This window comes from Borostomias antarcticus (genome assembly GCF_949987555.1).
Source record: "Borostomias antarcticus genome assembly, chromosome: 10".
Classification (NCBI taxonomy): domain Eukaryota; kingdom Metazoa; phylum Chordata; class Actinopteri; order Stomiiformes; family Stomiidae; genus Borostomias; species Borostomias antarcticus.
Window position 1 is genome coordinate 3,038,154 of NC_140243.1, and position 6,111 is coordinate 3,044,264.

Sequence of the window (6,111 nt, forward strand, 5' to 3'; positions counted from 1 at the left end):
CATTCACCAGTTTGTGAGATACACACCTCTTATAAGAGGTGGCCGTCCAGCTGCAGGAGACATTAAAACATGCCCCTGCTAAATGCAGAAGGGTAAGTGATGTCTTTTTTTTTTGGTTTCTCCTACCCAGTGACACGGCATGGTTCCAATGATTGTGTACCACTTTTTTGTGCATGTATGTGCGTTGTGTATTTACGGCCATTTCATTGTGTCTTTAGGTATCTGCAGAAGTCCGTCTGAGCACAGCCCATCCAAGAACAGTCCATCTGAGCACTGCCCAGCATTCTGATGAGGAAGACTTCCTAGCTGCCCCCCAGCCCATCTGACGCCCACCCGCAGCCCATCTGAGCACAGCCCCCCCCCAGGCCATGTTGCAGGCCAGACATTGTGTGTACTATTTTGTCTGGATAGCCATAGTGTGAAATTGTACTTTTTTTATATAATAAACTGTTCTTAAGGTGTTGTGTCATAACTTTTGTACCATAATTTTGCTTGCTGCATTGACTATGGCATTAATAGGCTCTTTGCACAAGCTCCACTACTTCCTGACACTCTACAGGCATATTTCTTTCCTGTCCTATACTAGTGGATGGAAGTGATTGATCAGGTGTGCTGCACACCGGATTCATCGCAATCACTATCCAATAGTATAGGACGGTAAAGACATATGCCTGGAGAGTTTCAGGAAGTAGTGGAGCTTGTGCAAAGAGCTGATTTGTTTTGTAATGCAAATTATAATATATAGACGTGTATACAACGTTGCAGCATCAGTTTCCATGGTGACTGAGTGTGGGCTATTTTGAACATCTTTTATGAAACCCAATCACCTGAAAATGAAACTGACTTTACACTTTAACTAGTGTTTTAATTACATTGTTACGGTTTGCAGATAGTGGAGGTAGGACCCAAACGCAGACGGCAGACAGTAAATAAGTAAGTAATCAAATAAACAGCGAGTAAAAAAAAAAAAAAAGTATTAGTAAAGTAGTGTCTGGATGTGTATACTGCAGTCTCCAAAATAAAGTGACAACTATAATACACAGTGGCCTAACCACGCTAAAATTTAAATAAATAAAATAAAAAATAAAAAAAATAAAATTGAGCCCTCAGTGGGTCTTCCCTAAGGCACTGTTCTCCTGCACACAGAATGCCAGATTGTACGGTACACGCTTTGCTCTTTCTTCCTTGTGGTACCCATGGTCCTTCCTGGAGCTCTTCAGGGGTCTGCCAGCTCCAAGGGTTCTCCTCCCGCCCAAAGCTGCCTTTCTCCACGACACCGCCGTTGGTTGGACACCTATTGCTGTGCTTGTTTGGAGGAAGCCCCTTGGTCTCACGTTCCCCTTTAGTAGAACTTGAGGTGGTTTTCCAATGGAAAATAAGGCTGACTGAACAGCACTGTCAGCGTGGAGCTGCTCAAATGTGTCCACGAAAGCCGTTACTGGAGCACTGGATGTTTCATCCTCCCCTAGCTTGCATTTCAGGAGTCCAACAATGTCATCCAGCCGCCTCTCCAGGAACTCAATGGATGCACCTGACGTACTGTAGTCTGATCATTTCTGGTTGTAAGGAAGAAGAATCAGATCCGTCAACGTAAGTTTCAATACTTTTATTGAATCTCTGGCATCAAAATCACACTGCGCAGTTGTGATGAGTTCACTCGCCAAATGTCTAGCATGAACTGAACTAGCACAGAGCATCGCTTCTGATTATTAGAAAAGAGGTGTTACCCAAAATTGTCCTGTTCTTCGTTACCTTGTCTAAAGTTAGACAGTTTAATTGCTCAGTTAAACAGATCCTGTGTGCCCTGTTTGTGTGACAGTATGTGTGTATTTGAGTTGACTATGAAAACCAGCGCTCTGCTGTGAGACACCTAATCCTATAGTCAGAAACTTGACGCCTAGTGAATATATAGGTTTCTCTAATAGGTACTTAATGTCATATAGGTGGCAATAGTGAATATATGGATTTCTCTAAAAGGCACTTACTGTCATATAGTTTAGAGAAGAAGCACTTAGTAAAATATAGGTGCCGCCAGTCTGCCACAGTAACACACTGGAAAATTCCCAGTTGTCCTATCTTAAAGTCAACCTAGGCCTGTCTGTATTATTCCATCCCTTCAGTATGCCTGTGTGTGTGCATTTGAAATGCACTATAATATACCTTGTGATTATACCTGTGATTATAATGGTCAAAATATACTACAGTACCTAGACAGTTGGAATGGTAATTACATTGGATGTTGTCAGTGTGAGTGTCAAGGGAAGCAATTAGATAAATCTGCAAGGTTTTAGAAGGTGAACTTACTTGTTCCCACTGATGAGATGCTAGCAGCTTGCTCAACCAGACGGGACTGTGGGTCGCCTGTGGTGAAGTGGACAAAGTGTAGATATTAGGGCTGGGTTTAAAAAATCGATTAATCGATTCTGAATCGATTCTGAATCAAATGATTCTGAATCGATTCATGAATCCCAAAATCGATCTTTTATTTAATGAATGAATAAATGAAGGAATGAATAGTTCATTAATTCATTCAATGATTCATTCATTCATTCATTTTTGGAAATCAGTATCGATACCCAGCCCTAATATTGATGTGTTGCATAACTTGGCAGTCATGTAATTAAGGTTACAGCTAAAAAAAACAGGAAACACTAACCGAATCGATATTGAATCGAATCAAATTGAATCATGATAATCGATTCTGAACCTTGTGAATCGGAATCTAATCGATTCTTGAAATTCGAATCGATACCCAGCCCTAGTAGATATGATTAGGTAGCGTCAGTTACTGTTTGCTACTTACAGTATCTTACTTCAGGTATGACCGTAACATGGATTATGTGACCCAAAACTGTGAAAGGGGCCTTTCTCTGTTACCATGTTTTCCATCATTGCACTGTCCAGTGGTGACATCATGCGAGAAAATCGTACAGTTGCAACATATCTAATGTTAGTTGCACATCATTATCTTACTGCAACGCCAGTTTTACCTGAGATGGTTGTTGGAGCTGTCCCAGCAGAATCTCCACCGGCACCATCGTCCACGCAGTGTCCGTCTTGTTCTTGTAGTTGAGGAAAAGACATTGAAGTTGGATGTGTGAGTGGTAATGAATGTCACAAATATAACCATAAACATAGCTACATCTAGGTTTCAATGTCTGTACTGTACTCACCCACCACAGGCTTTTGAAAATCGAACCACTCCTCTGTATCAAGGATTGTCTGCAGCTCAAAGGTAAAGGGCAGACTAAGGTCGCTTAGCTTAAACCTCCAAACCTTTTACATCCTGATAATAATGTGGGACCTCGAGGGGTCTTTAATTCACTACATGGCACGTGACACACAAGTACTGTACTGTACACGTGAGCAGCGACTTATCACACAACACACACACACACATGCAATCAGGGGTTGCTGGTGGAAAGTGTTCCCTGCATTTATCCCATCCAATGCCGTCCTCCTCCAAGGGCAGCCAGGAGCAGTGGGCAGCCATTGTTCATGGCGCCCGGGGTTCAAGTCCAAGTGCTCAGTCCAGGTATTGGTCAGGGGCCGGACTGAAGAGCATCTGTTCTTCTGCATGTTTTTCTTATTGAGTTATTTGGGAGGAAACCCTTGCGAACACCGGGAGAACATGCAAACTCCGCACAGAAAGGCCCGGAGACCTTCTTGCTGTGAGGCGACAGTACTAGGTACTACACCACCTTGCCGCACGTGAGCGATTTTGAGTTTCAGTGTCTTGCTCAAGGACACTCTGGCACAATGCATGCAGGAGCTGGGATCGAACCGGGGACCTTGCCATCCCCAGCCTCGCGAGCTACAGTCTGTGCCGCCCCCACACAACATTTGACTTCCCACACAGCCATTCTCCCAACTCACAAGATTACACACAGCAACCCTCCCGGAGTCCGATAGACACCCCCGTGTCTGCTGTGGATGTCGTAGCATGTCCATAGGATGCCCTCTCTCCTATGATGCTTTTTTAGCCTCTCTTACTCTGAAATGTAATTTAATGTAATGTATTGCTTCATAAATGTTCTTAGCCGGTAGACAAACATACTCCTGGAGCTTGCTCGATCGCCTTGTTGAGAGGGGTCAGGGAAGAATTTTTACAGCTCACTTATCTGGCCCCCGGGTGATTACTGTTTTTTTGCTTCCCTCTGGAATATGTAGAGAGTGGGTCGTATGCCCACCTCCCTTGTTCTCTGTAAAGCGCATTGTGTTGCCTCTGGGTATGAAATGCGCTATACAAATAAAGCTTTGATTGATTGATTAAGTAACATTTCAAACCAGCAACACTGCCAGTACAACAGCTGCCCCTAAAAATCACACCCAGGTGGTGAAGCTGTGTCGAAGTGTTTGTTTGGTGATTGCTGTAGTTGTGTATGTATTTGTGATTGTATTATATTGTATTGCCTCTGCTACTCCGTGTCACATATAGAAGCAGCTGCACCTCTTAAAAATGAAATGCATTCACATACTGTACTCTATGCTTATTTAAGGTTTTGGTGCTACAGACACATGTTTTATGGCAAGATGTATAATGAAGCAGCCGTTAATATTTTTAGTGAATAAATGCATGTCATCTTCTGGAAGGTTTTCTAATCCTGTGTAATCCCATCCTGATGAAACCAGATTGAGGGGAAATATTGGCAAAAGAGACGGATTAGTGACCAGTCTGGAGATCCATGTGATCTCAGCATAGCACACACACACACTCTCTCTCTCTCTCTCTCTCTCTCATTTTCTCTCTCTCTCTCTCACACACACACATACACACACATGCATTGAACGTAGACATTCTTTTTTATGTGTCCCTTTTTTATTTTACTTTGGTGATGCACTTGTCCTGGGTTTTGTGTGACCTGATGTAGGATTGCATTTGCATGCTGACAGGATTATTCCGCCCTAAGGCACATAACACTAAGTGATATAATGGTTCTACTGTTATTCTTTTTTTTTTTCATTTTATAGGAATCAATTGCCAGACTGTAATCCCCCCTCCCTCTCACGACACTCTTTCCCTCTCACTCACGCCCCCCCCCCCAAATGAGATGTTTCCCCCCATCAAATTCCTGTCAAAAAGAGGGCCCAGGGCTGTCAACTTCAGATCTACGTGCAGTTTATTAATTCTCCCTATAATAGCTTGGCATTTCATCATCCCAATAAGATCCAAATCTTTCTCTCCCCCTTTCTCATAGAAAATGTGTATTGAAGTCTTGTTGAAAGCTTAAGGTATGATGATTATTATCTTATGTCCAAATCCCTCTGAGAGTGACTTACATTTTGTTTTGAAGAAGTTGCATTCCTCTCACACTGAAGTGCTTTTATCTCCGCTCCAGACAGTATTTGCATGAGATTATATGATAAATGTTGGGCTCTAGTTCCAGACAGATGTCAAGTCCTGTCATAAATCAATTCATAGCACGACTGACTTACAAAACAGAACAAGATGTTGATTTTTTTTGTAAAGTATTTTATTTTTTTGAACATTGGGATGCATCTTTTTTTATTCTAGATTATTTTCATCTCTCTTTTGGAATAGCCAGGACATCATTAGCAGTGTTAAAAAGCAGGCAACTTTCTCTTTGCAAATACAGACTTCCTTATCATCTCCATTTTCCAATACAATAAGGCTGCCTGGAATACCCCCCTCTCTTTTAGAATTGTGAGTAACCTTTGTGTAATATTGTTCATGGATATTTAATCCAGCCTGAAGCCCCTTTAGCACAGTGCTACTCTAACAGGATTGATGATGTTAGCCCCAAGGACAATACCGCCAGCTGTCACAGCCCGATGGCAGCAGGCCAGGCAGTGGACAACATGGAGGAGAGGGCTGGGCCTCAACTGGGCGGGGCACCGAGGGCGTGGATGCCCGGAGAGTGTCATGATCTTCTTATTTCATAGCACATCGCCACGCAGGCGAGGGGGGAGCGCTCAGTCCAAAAGTGCTTCAAACCTGGAGCACAAAAAAAGACATCTCCTATTGCGTCTCATCCAGTCCTGTTGTTGTGCATCGTCTCGCTCTTCTCCACCGGGTCTTCTCAGTCCCCTGTCTGGATCTGTGCTGTAAACGTATGGGTTGGTGATCGGGGCTCGAACAGGGGATTTGTC